Consider the following 19,759-nt stretch of genomic DNA (forward strand, 5'->3'; position numbering starts at 1 on the left):
ACCTAACTAACCTAAGGACATCACACACATCCATGCCCAAGGCAGGATTCGAACCTGCGACCGTAGCGTTCGCACGGTTCCAGACTGTAGCGCCTAGAACCGCTCGGCCATTCACATGCTCCTAATTCCTGCTCTGAGCAAAATTTATTAATATTAGTATTCTTGAAATTAAAACAATTTCTGACAAATGTGGCAGCTACTCCTGTCTCCATGTTTTCTCTGCGGAAGAAAGAGGCAACTCAAATCCTGTAACATTTAACATATCTATACCAGTGGTGACATGATGTTCAGTGAGGCAGATTATATCAAATTTCCTCAACTCTAATTCTTCAAAACATATAAGCAACTCAATTACGCATACTCCCCAGTCCTCGGATATTCTGATGCAATAGGGATAATTGATTTTGTGCACTACCTGAATAACAACTAGATGAACTTAAATTTTCTGTCAGTTTCTGAGCATCTCCAGTTTTGAATTAGGGGCTGTTTGCATGAATTGTGCACACTAAAATTTGCTTTCTGGCTGTTTTTATATATATATATATATATATATATATATATATATATATATATATATATATATATATATATATATATATAAATGCGAATGTCGTTTTGAACCTGTCACTTGTAAGCCGAAATATTGTTCACATTGGACACTATGCACAGGCAGTACACCCGTGGACTGTTCGATCAGCCAAGAAATTCCTTGAAGTGACTATAAAGGAGAAAAGTGACGTTGGACTGCCAAAGAAAAGATGGATGGAAATTGTTAAGAACGTCGGCAAAAGTGGTGCCCTTTTCGATAGGACGTATGAGAAAGAGCTGTAGAAGAATATAAGAAGTTGGGAGACGCTCGCCACCAGAAAACGTGAAACTGGAGCTGCAACATGGTCTTGGTGGTGGTCGTTGTTTTTTTATTTGTTTTGTTTTAGGGTGAAAAACAACTAAGGTTACAAGCGTCCATGTTGTAACCTTAGAAAATCAAGAAGTAAAAGAACTTAAAAGTGACTATAAGTTAAGCCCAATCGACGGAAGGAAAGCGAGCTAAGAACAAGGACTTATTCGTCCAAAACAGTCCAAAAAATACACTGTAGAGGCAGCAGAGGTTCCGAACGAAATATTAAATGCCCTTCGTCATATTGTTAGGATAAAAAGTAAAACGCAGTCGACAGCCGGCGCGTCTTTCGCTAAAAAAAGCCAGTAACTCAGACGAAAACATACATGAGAGCGTAAGTGGTTAAAAAAAAGGGCATTTGGTCAAGAAATTGCGAACCGTCAAAGATTGACGACAATAAGCACGAAGTGGAACGAGATCACCGCTTAACAAATGGCGATGGTTAAAACGACAATGCCCAATATGCAACCTAGATAAAAAGATCTCCCTAGCGGTGAGAAGTCCAAGATGAGGTCGGCCAAGCCTCTGGGAGAATTTTAAATCCCATGAAGAGAACACCAGTGTGACGCCAAAGTGACACCACCTGCCGATAGATGGCAACACAGAGATGATGAACTAAGCCAAAATATAGAAGAAAAAACAGAAACGAAAAGGAAAAAAAGACGATATTTTTTGGACATCGATATGTACTGAACGATAGTTGGCTGACATCACAACTAATTAAGTGTTTGGGAAAAGAAAGCAACAACAAACTGTACCCCAGTAGTTAAAGCAGATTTATAAATACAGAAAGTCAAATCACAAAAAACAGCAGAAAGACTTATTATTTCAGAAGGAAAATGTTAAATTTGTAAGGGTTCGGAGGCAGCAGCAGTAAAACAGGTGGGAATTGGTCTCAAGAAAGAAAAAAGAGACGTAGTGAAAAGATGCAAGAATATATAAAGTAAAAAGTGAGATGAAATTTGAAGGAATAGAAATTATCACGTGGTCCCTATTTTGACCAAAACGGAAAGAAGAAAAACAATTTTTTGTATGTGAGTCTCTCTCGAAAATAAACAAGTAATGTATAGAAAAGGCTGTGAACTAGAAAAAAAAAGAAAGCAGAAAAGACTACGCACTACGTTTAAAGTCCGCCACAAAAAGTTGTATCTAAGGGCATCAGCTACATTACGACTCAGCACATTTCAAGAGTCACCGTAGTACGGATTCTCAAGAACACAGCCATATCGGGAAGAAATTACTGGTCATATATAACTCGATTTTGGAACAAATAGTTCAGTAGTGGACAATACTTTCCTTTTATGAATCCTACCTGAAAAGAATTTTGAATATGCTCAGGATTTGCACATGCTTTTCACAAATTTTAAGCATCTGACAGTATTAACAGAAAGTATCTATGGATGTCTATGAAAGAAATTGGAATCTCAGACGAATTACTGCAACTGATAAAACTGTGCATTACAAATTTAAATTTTAGATTTAAATTACAAAACAGTCTCTGTACAGTGTTTCATGTTACTTCCAGAACAAGAATAAATTTTCTATAGGGACATGGATTCGATTCTTACACACAAAAACCAAGAATAATATGCTTTGTCACCATCAGTTTTCAACCTTGTTATGGAGCAGATTCACACAAATTCAAAATTTTGGTTGGTTGGTTTGGGGAAGGAGACCAGACAGCGAGGTCATCGGTCTCATCGGATTAGGGAAGGACGGGGAAGGAAGTCGGCCGTGCCCTTTGAAAGGAACCATCCCGGCATTTGCCTGGAGCGATTTAGGAAAATCACAGAAAACCTAAATCAGGATGGCCGGATGCGGGATTGAACCGTCGTCCTCCCGAATGCGAGTCCAGTGTCTAACCACTGCGCCACCTCGCTCGGTCAAAATTTTTGTAATTCATCTGTGGATACATATAGGTTCGATCTGTACTAAAACAGGGTTTGCTTCATAGCGTGATAGCCAAGACAAATGCAGGGCTGAAGCAGAGCCCCACATTTGCTGGATCTCATACGTGGCGGGCGCCGCACGTACCTGCGATCTGTAATGGTTCACTCACACGCTCAAACGTCGTGCATAGCCGGCATAAGCTGCAAGTACCTTGAACCTGAAGAAGACCTTGTCGCTGAAGCGGCGTGGCGCCTCGGGAGACCTGGGCACGTGGTAGATGAGGGCGTCGTCGTCGATGCGTGCGCGCACGGGGTCGGGCATCACGTACGTGCGGGCGGCCGCCGCCTGCCTCGTCATCGGTCGCTTTAGCGACATCGACTGTTCGTCGTACATGCAAGTGTCTTCGTCGTCATCAAATGCCTCCAATTCCTCCAACTCCTTCCGCAGCGCCTGCAAAGCATCGCCATCATTCGTACACGACAGCATGTCAGACCTACACGACAGAGAAACGTCAGTGTCGTCATAGAAACAGGATTTATTTATTTATTCTCGAATCAGAAACATACAAATTTACAGTAGCAATACACATCAATAAATATGTACATTAACTCTGATCCTCACCCCCCTCCTTTCCTCCGTCCTTTCCCTGGGCTCCCTCTTCCTCCCCCCCTTCCATCCTGTGTTTTCTCCCCGCCTGTCCTCTCCCTATCTCCTTTCTCCCCCCCCCCCCGAGTCCCTTTGTACTCCCCTCCTCTGCCTTCCCCATTCCCTGGCACATCTGCTCAGCACCCCCCACCCCTCTTATGGATCCTACTCTTCCATTGGCTCCTTTCCCACCTCCCCCTTCACTTTTCCTCTCCTTCCCCCCCCCCCCCCTTCTTTTTCCCGTCATCTGACCAGTTTCCCCCCCACCTGCTCTCGGGTGTGGTATGTCCTATTTGTGCCAACTTTTAGTGCAGTGTTTACGTCAGTGTTCAGTGTTGTGCGTCCTTCCACAGTGTTGCGAACAGAAATCATGCTGTCGCTGGGTGTGCTTTTTATGTCTCTTGCGAACAGAGCCCAGACTGTCGCCGTGTTTTTTAATTGTCTGTCTATTATTTTTTCTGCTTCCTGTGTATTTTATTAGCATCATCCACCCTGTGTTTTATGTTTTAAGCTCCAGAATTTTCTGCCATTTTACCTTTGTTATTGTTGTTGTGGTCTTCAGTCCTGAGACTGGTTTGATGCAGCTCTCCATGTTACTCTATCCTGTGCAAGCTTCTTCATCTCCCAGTACCTACTGAAACCTACATCCTTCTGAATCTGCTTAGTGTATTCATCTCTTGGTCTCCCTCTACGATTTTTACCCTCCACGCTGCCCTCCAATGCTAAATTTGTGATCCCTTGATGCCTCAAAACATGTCCTACCAATCTATCCCTTCTTCTATTCAAGTTGTGCCACAAACTTCTCTTCTCCCCAGTCCTATTCAACACCTCCTCATTAGTTATGTGATCTATCCATCTAATCTTCAGCATTCTTCTGTAGCACCACATTTCGAAAGCTTCTATTCTCTTCTTGTCCAAACTAGTTATCGTCCATGTTTCACTTCCATACATGGCTACACTCCATACAAATACTTTCAGAAACGACTTCCTGACAGTTAAGTCTATACTCGACGTTAACAAATTTCTCTTCTTCAGAAACGATTTCCTTGCCATTGACAGTCTACATTTTATATCCTCTCTACTTCGACCATCATCAGTTATTTTACTCCCTAAATAGCAAAACTCCTTTACTACTTTAAGTGTCTCATTTCCTAATCTAATTCCCTCAGCATCACCCGATTTAATTTGACTACATTCCATTATCCTCGTTTTGCTTTTGTTGATGTTCATCTTATATCCTCCTTTCAAGACACTGTCTATTCCGTCAACTGCTCTTCCAAGTCCTTTGCTGTCTCTGACAGAATTACAATGTCATCGGCAAACCTCAACAATTTTATTTCTTCTCCGTGGATTTTAATACCTACTCCAAATTTTTTTTTTGTTTCCTTTACTGCTTGCTCAATATACAGATTGAATAACATCGGGGAGAGGCTACAACCCTGTCTCACTCCCTTTCCAAACGCTGCTTCCCTTTCATGCCCCTCGACTCTTATAACTGCCATCTGGTTTCTGTACAAATTGTAAATAGCCTTTCGCTCCCTGTATTTTACCACTGCCATCTTTAGAAATTGAAAGAGAGTATTCCAGTCAACATTGTCGAAAGCTTTCTCTAAGTCTACAAATGCTAGAAACGTAGGTTTGCCTTTCCTTAATCTATTTTCTAAGATAAGTCGTAGGGTCAGTATTGCCTCACGTGTTCCAACATTTCTGCGGAATCCAAACTGATCTTCCCCGAGGTCCACTTCTACCAGTTTTTCCATTCGTCTGTAAAGAATTCACGTTAGTATTTTGCAGCTGTGACTTATTAAACTGATAGTTCGGTAATTTTCACATCTGTCAACACCTGCTTTCTTTGGGGTTGGAATTATTATATTCTTCTTGAAGTCTGAGGGTATTTCGCCTGTCTCATACATCTTGCTCACCAGATGGTAGAGTTTTGTCATGACTGGCTCTCCCAAGGCCATCAGTAATTCTAATGGAATGTTGTCTACTCCCGGGGCCTTGTTTCGACTCAGGTCTTTCAGTGCTCTGTCAAACTCTCCACGCTGTATCTTATCTCCCATTTCGTCTTCATCTACATCCTCTTCCATTTCCATAATATTGTCCTCAAGCACATCGCCCTTGTATAAACCCTCTATATACTCCTTCCACCTTTCTGCTTTCCCTTCTTTGCTTAGAACTGGGTTTCCATCTGAGTTCTTGATATTCATACAAGTGGTTCTCTTCTCTCCAAAGGTCTCTTTAATTTTCCTGTAGGCAGTATCTATCTTACCCCTAGTGAGACAAGCCTCTACATCCTTACATTTGTCCTCTAGCCATCCCTGCTTAGCCATTTTGCACTTCCTGTCGATCTCATTTTTGAGACGTTTGTATTCGTTTTTGCCTGCTTCATTTACTGCATTTTTATATTTTCTCCTTTCATCAATTAAATTCAATATTTCTTCTGTTACCCAAGGATTTCTATTAGCCCTCGTCTTTTTACCTACTTGATCGTCTGCTGCCTTCACTACTTCATCCCTCAGAGCAACCCATTCTTCTTCTACTGTATTTCTTTCCCCCATTCCTGTCAATTGTTCCCTTATGCTCTCCCTGAAACTGTTTTTTACCTTTAAGTCACCGATTTTATCGCCAACTGTTATTATTTTTTATTATCTTCATCTTTATAAAACAAATTCTGTAGGCTGAAGAGCGGCGTAATAAGCTGCTGCCAGCCCGCCCCCTTTAGGGGAATCGAAACTCAATAAAGGAAAAAAAAAAGAAAAAGAAAAAATATGTACATGTATATATACAAATTGTATTTATATTACTTGTGTCCAGTACTTTGCAACCTCCAAGGCGCTTGGAGAGGCTTGCAGGAGATCAATCTTCATGCAGGATGTAGGGCACAAAAGGCACTGGAGCATGTGGCTTGTGGTTTGTTCCTGTCCACAATCACAGGACGTATCTTCTGTTATGAAGCCCCATCTCTTCAGGTTGTCTCTGGATCGTCCAACTCCTGATTGTAATCTGTTTAAAGATTTCCACACCAGCCACCTCTCGTTGTGTCCAGGTGGTAGATCTTCAGCTTCTGGCGCCTGCAGGTGAGGCGTCGATTTCTTCCATAACTCCAGCCTTTCCTTCTCTGGTGAAATGGTGAACTTCTCGGATGTTCTCAGGAAGCTCTTTCGCGATCTCAGCCGTTGCTGTGGTGGATTATGTCCGTGCAGTGGATGGGCACTGTCCTGTTCCACTTTCAGTCTCTCCTTGTTGGCAGCCACTGTTCTGCGTGGCGCTATTCCAGCCAGGCAGTAGAGCTTATCAGGTGGGGTAGGTCTTAAGCAACCTGTGATCAACCTGCAGTTTCGTTGACAGCAATGTCTACTTGTCTGGCATGAGATGACCTGTACCAGGACCACAGTTGACCATCATATCGATAGAAACAGGATCATAATATTATTATAAAAGAACCCAATTTACGAATTCCATAAGACTGCGGACGTCTAAAATAGACTTCCAGCGGTTTGGAAGTTTCATAAACATAATTGGTCTAGGAGCGTTCAATAATCACTGCAACACTTTCTTTTTCCTCTGTCAGTTTCTGTTGCAAAAATGTGCGAAATTTGTTGTGGGACATCGTGGGATATTTCCGCTTCAGTCTCTATAGTTCCATTAAGTTCCGATAAGTGGTGGCGCTAAACATAGTCTTCAAAATGGCGTCTGTTACAGAGGTTCGTTCCAAGCAGAGAACTGCCATTGAGTTTCTTTTGGCGGAAAATCAGGGCATTGCAAATACTTGTACTCCTATAGTTCAATTCTTTTATCTTGGCGGCTCGCGCATGCCCGCCCAGACGCGGGAGATTGCTGCGTTGCCAGTTGCACGCGCCAAGAGAAGCAGCGCCATAGTATAGTATAGTTCGCAAACACGTTTGGAGGGGAGCGCGCAGTTTATGAAGTAAAGCCACCACGGCCGCATTAACCCTTTCGCTGCTTCAGAGACGTGTTCCACGCATTCCGCGCTGTGCGCGATTTTGTCATCACTGCACTGCTCGCCTGTGCAGACACATAGTGTTCCGTCTGCTTTGACACACTTATCATTCGATTTCACAAAAACTATTTGGCCCAAAAATTTGATTTTTACACATCTTCTTGACTGATACCTTCCCCCCATAAATGACTTAATTTTGTTTCGACGTTCAACGCAGTTATTGTGCAGCATTAAATGTAGTAAATCATTACACGAAATTTTGAAGAGTTTGCAGAGGTAAAAGTCCACAGAGTATACTTTCCGTATCGTCGATTTTAGTTGCCACTAGAAATTTCAAAAAATTGCATTCAAACGAATAAAATTCATGAAGTAAGACACTTCGATATTGATCTTAAATAAAGAAAATATTAAGCATTGAACAAGATTTGAACTCGGAGCCTTTTTTTTTTGTATTCTCATTTTGCTCGTTTTCGTTCCTTGTATCTGCTCAGTGCGGACGTCGCAAGACACCTGTTTCAGTTCGTCGTTGATCCATTGACTCAGTTTTTTTTATTATTATTATTACAGAGGGTAACTAAACCTCTGACCGAATGCGCTGAGTTACCGTGCAGGCTTTTTACCCATTACGCTAACGCAGTACTTTAAAGAATCACGCTAAATACCAACAAACACTGTTGGTATGACTATGAATTACGTTTCGTCGAATTACAATAAGAAATAAACAATTACCGCTGTTCTTTATTTCGAAAAAGCGCTTAGTGAGAGAGAATTTCCTTGCTATCGCCTGAATTAGGAGGCTTATTGCTTGTTTGGTTTAATTAAGTAATAGAATATGAAGCAGTTGGTATAAAGAATGCTTTCAAACTTTCTTTAATAGAAAGTCTGCTATCAAGACATTGCTTTTGTTCAGTTACTTTATTTATGACTGAACGTTTCTAAAGCTGAAGACACTCGTCCGTGCTCTGCACTGCAGTCGAGCTCTGGCAATGTCGTTCTCTGTTCATTGGCTCACTGTGTTTTGTGACGTCAGATGCGCAGAACGAACCTAAACTCGGCCGCCGTCGTAAATGCTGCGCACTTTAGGAGCATGCAGAATATCTAGAGAGACCTGGCAGTGAACAAAAACGCGGTGAGTCATTGGGCTAGGCATCTTTCATCATCGCTAGATGATCGTGCAAACCTGTCCGATCTCTTGCGTGCCGGTCGGCTGCACACAGCTGTTGAGTCCTGCAATGTTGGAACGTGAGGACACTCTCATTCGAGATGATCGAGGGATCACAATTAAGCACCTTGCTGCTCAAGTGGACGTCTCTGTTGGTAATGGTGATATTTTCGTCCACCAGTTGGGTTAATCAGACGTGTGTACCTGCTAGGTTCATCGTCGCCAGCAGAGGACCATAAAGAGAAACAAAGGACCATTTTTGCGGAATTGCGTGCGCGTTACGATCCTGGCCGTGATACCTTTTTCTCGAGCATCGTCACAGGCGATGAAACTTGGATTCATCGCTTCGAACCAGAAATAAAATGGCAATCAATGGAGTGGCGCCACACCACCTATCCTCTGAAGAAAGCGGTACCCTCAGCCGGTGAAGTCATCGCGACGGTCTTCTGGGATTCTGAAAAGGTTTGTCTGTTTGATGTCTTCCCTCACGGTCAATGATCAACTCTGAAGCTGTTTTGTGGTACCCTCAGAAAATTGCAGAAACGACTTCAGCGAGTTCGCCGTCACAAAATGCAAACAAACTTCTCCTTCTCCATGACAACCCAAGGCCTCACATACGCCCGCGCATCCGACAGGGGATAATGAAACTTCGCTGGACTGTTCTTCTTCATCCACCCTACAGCCTGCATCCCTCACCTTCCGACTTCCATCTGATTGGCCCAATGAAAGATGCACTCTGCGGGAAGCAGTATGTGTGGATGATGTGTTTATGGATGCAGTAAGACATCAGCTCCGACGTCGACCAGTAGAGTGGAATCCATGTGGGCAAAAAGACCCTCCCAGTAATGAGGCGAAAAGCGGTCGCAGTCAACGCAAATTATGTTGAAAAATCTGGATTTTGTAGCCAAAAGAGTGAAGAATAATATGGTCTACTGGAATCCTGAATAAAACCAACCTGCTTTCAGGAAAAAATGTGTTGCGTTACTTATTCAACGCCCTACGTTTATGAATTTATTTCACGTGGTATGATTATTGTCACGTGGACATCCTCACACATAACCCGGCATAATTCACAAATTATGACATCCATATATGACGCTTAGTATTGATTCAAATAACAAAACTAACAATGACAATAAAATATTGTCGTCAGATTACACAGACAGTATATATATCACAGTTAACACAGAATTAATAGTCCAAGTTTTGACCCTTAAATACGGCTAAAAGAATACGGCATTACAAAGATGCGCGCAAGATGAAAGCCAACGACTGTACGAAACAGGAGAAATGGACACATTACATACCGAATGGTTGGCTCCAAGAGATGAAACAGTGAAGGTAGCAGAGGATCGAATAACAAAACGCCCACTAGAAATCCTTGGATGATACGTGATATATCTTATTTAATTGATGGACGGAGAAAAGTAGAAATGCAGCATATGAAGCGAACAAAAGTAAATACAAACATTTGTTGAAAAATTGAAGGAATAGATAGAAGGGCTAGTCAGGAAAAACAGTTGACAGTAGGAAGGGAAGAGAAAGTATCTGAAGACGAAGTGGGAGACATGAAACTGCGAGAAGATTTTGACAAGGAAAAAAGAGACACTTAAGCAAATACAGGGTGACACAAAAGTCCATCAACACTCGAAAATGCTCTAATTCGCGGAAATAATGCAGGCAGATAGGTAAAAATTCACACACGTCTGAAATGACATAAGGTTTTATACGAACCAAAAACGGGTTCCATAACTGGCCAACAGATGGCGCAAGACAGCAACACGTCAGTGACCCTATATGAAACTCGTGTATAAAATTAGTTGTAATGAACTATTAGCCACCGATTTTGTGTCGCGGAGGGCATTTGCGGTGGGGGCACTTCAAAAAAAAGGGGGAAGATGACGATTGGTTGTACAACATGTTGTGGACCGACGAAGCCCCCATTCGCGGTCTGTCAACACCTACAACTACAGAATTTGGACTACCGAAAATCCTAGAACTGTCATGGAAACCCCACTGCATGACGAGAAAGTCACGGTGTCTTGTGAATTTACCATATCAGTTATGATCGGACCGTTTTTCTTTGAGGAAATGCGGAGTGCTGCTTTTCAAACTAACAGTGTGACGAGTGTGAGGTACGCTCATATGTTGCAGGATCGCAGCATCCCTAGCCAGGGTGATAAACACCTGCTGGAAGGTACGACTTTTATACAGAATGGGGTCCCACCCTATATTACTGCACGTCTGAAAGATCTCTTGTGCACTTCGGTTGGTGAACATCGCAAACTGAGCCGCCACTTCCGTTATATTTGACTTCCCAGGTCCCCATACCTCAAACCCTGTGAATATTGGTTGTGGGGTTATCTGATATTTGCAGTCTGCCGTGATGATCCGATTTCATCAGGGACAATGGCAATTTCTTACCGTACCTACTGATATGCTGTACACTGCTGTTGACTACATTGTCCCTCGACTACAGGAATTGTTGATTAACAGCGACCTATATGTAGAGCATTTGTTATAAAGAATGTCTCCTTTACTAAAAATCAGCTGTTACATTTATTGTAGCTTTTGTATCATATGAGACACCGTCCGTTGGTCATTTTGTGCACTTTGTTTGGTTTCAATAAAAGCCCATGACATTTCAAGCGTTTTTACCTCTCTACCTATATTATTCCGTGAAGTACTGAATTTTCAGATGTTAACAGACTTTTGGTTCATCCCGCACAACGCACCAGTACTAGACGAAATTTGTAAGAATTGCTGAGCTCCTTGGGAGACCCAGGCGTAACAAATCCATACCACCCGTTATGCAAGATATGAGACAGGCGAAATGCCCTCAGACTTCAAGATCAACTAAGTGATTCCATTTCCAAAGAAGGCAGACGCTGAACATGTTAACAGCAGCAGTGGAAGCATAAGAGAGAGGAGATAGTGGAAATGAAAAATGCAGGTGAGTGGAGACCAAACATAGGCTTGGCGATCCTGTACGCTCACAGGCTGGAAAACTGGGAGGGGACACATTTTGGACTATAATTTTAAACAAGTGGGCATAGGGGAGCAAATAGGTTGGACGCCCAGAATTTTTGAGATGACGAGGTGTGGTGGAGTCAGTGGAAGTGGGAAAGAAAGACGAAAGGAGACAGTGTAAATGAGAGAGGAGACAGTGGCAGTTGGGGATACTGTAAATCAATGGGAGAAAAAGGAAACAGAGGGAGAGAGATACATATAGACAGCGGCAGTGAGAGGGAGATGCTGAGTATGAAGGGTTAACTACAAAGAGCAACTGGGTGAAACCATCTAGAATGCGCTATGTTAAAAGAGGGCGAATACGTTCGCATTCCAAAATTTTTGGTGAGGAAGGCGGTATGAGTATTGAGGCAGGTGGTTCCCCAATTTTCTGTCAGTGTCTTATAAAGAAGAACATATTTTCCTTTTTCGTGCTTCCGCAGGATCGTTTTTGCCCTGGTTAAAATAATGACAGGTAATAAGAAGAGAAGCGATTCTGAAGAAGATAAATGTGTTAACATCGAATTCAAATCTAAATGTTACGAGGGCTTTTCTGGAGGTCTGTATCTGCAGTTTGGTCTTGTACTGCGCTAAAACATGGATCACCAGTTCAGAGAAGAAAAGAATAGAAGCTTTGGAATGTGGTGCTCTAGACGAAGATTAGATGGGTAGATCGTGGGGAGGTACTGAACAGAATTGTGGAGAAAAGAAATTTGTGGCATAACTTATCTAAAAGAAGGGATCGGTTGGTAGGACACATTCTGAAACATGAATTTATCATCAATTTAGTATTGGAGGGAAGTGTTGGAGGTAAAAAATCGTAGAGGGAGGCCAAGAGATGAATACAATACGCAGATTCAGAAGGATATAGGTTGCAGTAGTTATTCAGAGATGAAGTGGCTTCCACAGGATAGGGTAGCGTGGAGAGCTGCATCAAACCATTCTTACGAATGAAGACCACAACAACAAAAAGAACCACAAGACAAGATCAAAGAGCGGAGGAGATATAATTGACAAGGAAAGTTGCTGTAACTGAGAAATTATTCGTGCTAAATTATTGTAAACGGTTTGTGGGAGAAACTGAGCAGACCATAAATTCGAAAACTCATTCTTGATGTAAATGAAACAGTGAAATTTTTTTCCATGTTAATACAGAGAGTGGCAGTAGTGATCATGATGAGATGGTAGCAGCAGCGAAAACACTAAGTGCTCAGTCTCAGCTTAGTGTGTCTCGTATACATTGCCCAACATGCAAAATGAAATGATTTCACTAATTGTTGTTCAGTATTGAAAATCGGGAGCAGAGTGAAAATTAAAGCATGACGAAAAGTTGAGACTGCTCACCTCCATTTTACTGTGCGTTGTGACCCGCAGAGTAGTTCCCGGCAGCTCCGGCGTGTCCACCACGGCCTGCTGCACCAGCTCCTTCTGGACCGCCTCCGGAGCATTGTAAGATATATAAGGCACTCCCTCCTCTTCCTCACCTCCATCTTGATTCGTTTCGGGGTCAGAAATTTCAGAAAGAGATTCCTGCAAAATATTTATTTAGACTTATTTTAAATAATTTTATATGTAGTGTTCCAGCTTTTCAGGTAAGTAAGAACTAAACAGAGAACAAATACAAGGTGAACCTGTATTCCACCAAACGAATTCCGTATGTTAAATGAAACTGTATTGTTCCAGAGACCTTCCAAAGTCTCAGACATTTATAATGTACTTTATATATGCAGACTTTAACGACGAATGAAAATTTGTACCAAGGCGAGAATTCGAAACGGGTATTCTGTTCACTAGGCAGAGGCGCTAACCAGTACGGAATACCATTGGACCATTATGGAATACAGGGAGTAGCTCACAACTGGTTCACCTCAGTTGGTTCAACAGACAGCGAAAAGTCATTATTCATAGTACTGAGAATGGCTGTGATGTGGGGTCTGAGTAGGGCACGATCAAATGCGGGCGGGGGAGGGGGCCAGGGATCAGTGTTGGGGCCACTCCTGTTCCTTATTTATATAAATGATATGTCCTCTAGTATTATAAGTAATTCTAAAATATTTATGTTTGCTGATGAAATGGAAATTAGCGTTTGACGTCATTGGCCGGGAGGCCCCGTACGGGGCAGGTCCGGCCGCCTTGGTGCAGGTCTTATTACATTCGACGCCACATTGGGCGACCTGCGCGCCGGATGGGGAAGAAATGCTGGTGAATACAACAAAACAGCCAGTCCCTGAGCGGAGAAATCCCCGACCCAGCCGGGAATCGAACCGGAGCCTCTTAGGACGGCAATACGTCACGATGACCATTTTTTAAAATCTCATTTTGTTCGTTTTCGTTCGTTGTATCTGCTCGGGGCGGACGTCGCAAGACACCCGTTTCAGTTCGTTGTGGATCCACTAACTCAGTTTTTTTATTACAGAGGGCAGCTAACCCTCTGACCGAACACGCTGAGCTACCGTGCCGGTTACCATTCAGCTATCGGGGCGGACATTTTGCTGATGACACTAGCTTGGTAGTATTGGTAGTAAAGGTGGTGTGTGTAACACTATCTGTTTGAAATTGAGCAGTTCCTGATGCTAGTTCATGGGTTCTAGAAAATGAACTAACGCTAAATCACATTAAGACTCAGTTTATATAGTTTCTGACACACGATTCAACGGTGTGCGGACATTTGCCACGCCGAACATTTGCCACGATTTTACCTGCTCCGAAGGGTTGGGTCCCTTGTCTCCCCCTCCTCCTCCTCATCGCTGTCGCGCATAAAGGTACTTACTGAGCCTTTCCGCTGGTTTACTTAACATAGGACCAGAATCTCTTTGGATTTTCTGCCACATTTCTAGAGAGACTTTCGTTGTGAAAAGTATTAAAATGCATCTCGCATTGAAATCCGCACCAAATTTCGAGCCTCAGTAAAACTTCGTCAGTCTTGGAGATTTTGCGTTCGTCTAAATTATACGTGCCTTTTTCGGTACTCTTGCAGCAGCTTTCTGTCGTGTTTTGTGTACCATGGGGGATCAGTTGCGTCTCTTATTAATTTATTTGGTATGAATCTCTAGAGTGCTGTTGATACTATTTCTTTGAACTTAAGCCACATATGGTCGTCACTTACATAGTTTGGAAGGATTGGAGACTGTCTCTTAGAAAGACGTCAACCGAATTTTTAGCTGCTTTTATAAATAGATATATTTCGCGTTTAGTTTTGGTGAATTTCTTTGTTACGGAATTGAGCCTCGCTCGACTGTGTGTTCACGAATCCCTATATTCGTCGTGATGCTCAGGATTATTTGTGGCTAAGAGGTCAAGTAACCATTTACAATTTGAATGGCCTCGTGAACTAACTGTTCAAAATAATTTTAAAAAAAGCATTTAGAACAATTACGGAAGTTGTTTTCTATCTACAATAGGGTCTAAAAATGTATTTTTGTCAACACACGGAAGGTAGATCAAACTCACTGCCAACTATAATTGTATGAGTAGCGTACCTATTTGTGATGAGACTCAAGTTTTCTTTGAACTGTTCAGAAACTGTTTCATCTGAGACCGGGGTCCATAAAAGGAGCCAGTTATTAATTTATTCCGGTTGTCGAATATTACCTCTGCCCATAGTAAGTCACAGGAACTATCTGCTTCAATGTCGCTTGTGAGCTGAAACACACATTACATTATTTTTCCTTAAGTTGTGCTTCTTGTTCCTGTTGTATTGCAGATCATTACAATTACGGCTTTTCCCTCCAAAACCTAGGATGCTTTCTATGTGACCCTGTAAATACCAGAGCTATACAATGTAGAACAACAACGTACGTTACAAGTATAGCATTCTGTATTACTTCATTTCCTTATTTCTAACATTTTAAAATTGTACGTCGACTTTAGATGACATGTCAATCACAGATGTTCTTACCTCTATTTAGTGAACGTATTTTCAGTCATGTTTTGAACATTGTCCCGCTACACTTTATTAACTAATGTTTCGCCGCAAGGGATATCGGATTTTAGAGAGTAAATTAATATGGAGTACGTCGTTCTTTTTTTCAAACATTCCAATTCCCATTTCTTCTTTCCTTATTGTCTTTTGAGCATGCAGTTGTAGTAATTAAAGTAGGCACAAATTCAGTGATCAAAAAGAAATGATTAGCGTACATTCGCATTCTCTTTACATCGTTCCTTTCTTGTTGCTCCCCTGCCGATGGACTGTTTATATTGCGATCAGTAAGTGTTAAAGGAAGCTACCGTACAGACAGAGGGATCTATTTTTATACTTGGCAGAACTAATTACAAACTGACATAATCGTCGATTTTGCTTTCGTTTTCCAAAAGATACAAATATTTCGATTTCGGAAAAGAAGCTCTGTATTTGGACAGGGTGTCGAAGAAGAAGGTCCATTACGTAATGGTTGAATCGAGTAAGATGTGGAGACGGCGGTTTGAAAGCGGACAGAACAAGTACGAGGAAGGGCGTCCCTTACCTGACGGATCGCTACTCAAGCTACCTGGCGAAGGGGCAAGTGTGGCAAATGTCCGGCGTGGCAAATGTCCGGCATTCGATTCAACAAAACCCGACGTTTTAATTTCACATAATGGGCATATGATTAATGAAACTGAACAGTTCAGATTTCTAGATGTCGTGGAAATTCCATGTTCAGGATCTTGTTCAAAGGCTTAATGCTGCCATTTTCACTATTCGAACGGTATCTGAAGTAAGTGATCGCTCGACACGAAAATTGGTATACTTTGCTCACTTTCATTCACTTATGTCGTATGATATTATATTTTAGGGCAACTCTTCCCACTCTAAAAGGATATTTTTGGCTCAGAAACGGGCGGTTCGGGTAATAAGTGGTGTAAGTTCGCGAACCTCTTGTCGAACCCTTTTCTCTAGTCTGGGTATTCTGACACTGGCCCCTCAATATATATATTCTTTACTGTCGATTCTTGTTAACAATATCAGCTTATTCCAAAGAATTAGCAACTTTCACTCAGTTAATACTCTGCAGAATCCAGTCTGCATTTGGATCAGTTTTCCTTAACTCTTGTGCAGAAAGGTGTGCAGTATACTGCTGCATCCATTTTCAATAAGCTGCCACAAGAATTCAAAAATCTTAGCAATAAGCCACGCGCTATCAAGTAGAAACTGAAGAGTTTGCTCATGGATCACTCCTTTTATTCTGACGAGGTGTTCCTTGCAAAATTAAGCTGATTCCTATGTTATAGTGTTGACTGCGTTTACTTAAACTTATGGCTTGACTTTTTTTGGGTTCATAAAGATTTTGTTTTATCTGTTATTACTTTTATGCGGTAATTTAATCTACTGACACGTTCCATGACCTTGGAGATATGCTCCTCAATTTGGTCCTACGGAACTAGACGTATAAATAAATAAATAAACTAAGCCACCCTGGCAAAGTGTCTTTGCACAACTCTATGGGCTACCGTGCCATGCCTCCCTCCCAATCCAACTTCCCATCCATGCCTCAGCCCTCGAACAGCATTACAGAGGCTCCCCAACAATGTCGGAATAGCACCTCAGCGTTGAAGCTTGTTCAAGAATATTTTCCGTGTATTGTAGTATGAGATATCCACGGTCTCCGGATCCTTGTTACACAATTGCATTTTATTTTATCTGTTACCACCATTTATCTGTATATCTACATTTATCATAAAATGTCTGCACAACAGTGCAGATGTCGATGGATGCACTGTGTGTCTTATTTGGAAAGAAACTTGTCCCATTCACTCACTAAACTTATGTTGGCAACACTAACGCTACTTTGCTTTTCGCCCTCAAGCTTGCATTCAGTACTGTCTTGTTCTCTCGGATTTGTTTTGTAAGACGCCGGTATTTTGGTCACCTTACAAGTTAGAATCATCAATTAAAAGCCAGCAATTATGTTAATTAATACAGATATTTTATATGAAGAGAGATCGATGGTTAGGAGAGTTGTCACTTTGTTAACGGAAAGAGTTGATAAGCTTCTGCCTAACACAAAAATATTGCATGCGCTCGGAAAATTAAATTTTTCACTGGCTGTAGTAACAAAGAGGCAGGGAGTGTTCCTAGGGGCGGTGGGCCCCCGTGGAGGCTGGCCGTGAAAGTCGCCCCAGCTAAGTTGGACCAGGGCCAGGCGTTCGGTGACAGTGTAGCAGTTTGCCGTTTCGCGCCAAAGTGTGGCTGTGAAACGTTGCCATTGGTCGGAGGTTTGATCATGCATTTGCTTTAATCTTTCGAGAAACATCTCGAACGTTCTGGGAGCGCTATGTAGGCTGGCGAGCGGTTTCGAATCCTACAGGGATGGGAGAAAATCGTTTCGCATGGAGAGCCATGATTGGCTCTATCCAAAACGGACAGTGAAGTAACGGAGGGTGGTGGCGAGCGTGCAACCAAGTCTAGCGACAGGAGGCGTTTGCTGCCACCGTGTCCAGTGGCTAGTCTCTGTCTCACATAGTAAAGTGCTGATTACACTACTTCAAGTGCGAGCAACTTGTTTCTCTGTACAGAGAGGAACAGGTTGGTACTTCATTGTGGCGCTGTTGGTACTGAGAAGCGCTCATTTGCGCTCGTGCCCTGGAGACACACTTCTGTTCCTGGTCAGTGTAGGCAAGCAGTTTGGAGAGTCTCGTAAACGATTGCTATAACGAATTACCTCCAACGGTAGGAATTTTCGGAAGCAATTAAACGTCCATTGTGTAGCCGTATTTATTTTCTGGACGCCACGCCGCATCTCCAAGGCGCCGGCGATCTTCCACGACGAGGAAGATCCACACTTTGCTGATCACTTGGCTGATTTTTGCGCATCGAGTAATATGGGGCACAGTAAAGTGAAATGTATACAGTTCCACTAGTTCGTCTCTCTGAGCTTTTCGTTGTCTGCGCCAGCATAGGTGGTGACTGGAACTAAAAGAGACTTAACAGTAACAACCTTTGCAGTGTTCATGACGAACATAACAGGGGACACGTTCAGACAGCTAGGAGTTGTGCCAGTCTTGGATAGGGTGAATAGGAGGATTTATAACTGTACATTTGTTAGATATCCATGTTGTGTTTCTTGAAATTTCCTTTGTATTTTATAATTAAACATTTATTAACTGAATCCTCCTTCTCTTATTTAACTAGGATTAGTCCCTATACTCATCCTGAAAACATTAAATAAGGAATAGGTATATAGGGAAGGATGAATTAACTTAATTTTTCATGCCAAGAATACCTCAGTGTGGTCGCGAAAAACAGAACCAGAGTCAGATAGCCATAAATCCACTAATAATACCACTGATGGCAACCTGTAGTTTTATTGGCAGTTTTGGGTGTACGTTAACAGTCATGCACAGCAATATAAGTAGATCTATCGATGAAATGTTGGCCAGTATGCACCCCATGTATGGGTTCACTGAATGGAGTGGAAGGGCGCCAGGACGACGCTATGGTGGTACATTCCCATAGCGATGGATCCCTGGTACTAAAACGCTCTGAAAACATCCCTGAACAACCTACGGAATTTTGTCAGTGGTGATTGTGTTCACCGTGTAATCTGCATTATGGTCCTTTAATTGTATCAGAAAACGTCGGAAAAGGTGTATCATGCTACAACGCTTGCTATGAATCCTGATAAATTGTTATACATTTTTATATACATAAAAATAAATTTAATTACCGTAAAAGGGCAGTTTTATTTTATTTGGATGTAGCATCTTAATTGCACATCGGAATGCAAAAGTCTTACGTTAGCAAAATTTCGAGGCAAAGTAAGAAGTTTCTACGTAACACATTGATCGACAGTGTTTACTATCGTACAAAGATTTCATAGCGAAACGTCGTATCTTCCTACTTAAAAGTTAAACTTCCTGATGTACAGAAACCATGCGTAAGCTTCGACCCAAATCCAGCTTTTGGTACCCACTGCAGGCGCATCTCACCGGCATACACAAAGCTGAAGCACGTATTTCCTTCTTCTAGGCTCTACTCATGCTGGACAAGGAACCTCTGAAGAAAGGATATTTAACTGCTGGTTAAAACAACGCAAAACTTGGCACGAACTTCAATGCGAGATGCTGTTAATCGCTTTCACAACGAAACACTGTCTCGAAATTTGGCAGACAGTACAAAGAGATATTGGGCATACATAAAGTACACCAGAGACAAGCCACAATCAATATTTTCACTGTGTGAGATAGCGATGTGGAAGCTACCGAAGACATTTCC

Source organism: Schistocerca nitens, chromosome 2, assembly GCF_023898315.1.
Source record: "Schistocerca nitens isolate TAMUIC-IGC-003100 chromosome 2, iqSchNite1.1, whole genome shotgun sequence".
NCBI lineage: Eukaryota > Metazoa > Arthropoda > Insecta > Orthoptera > Acrididae > Schistocerca > Schistocerca nitens.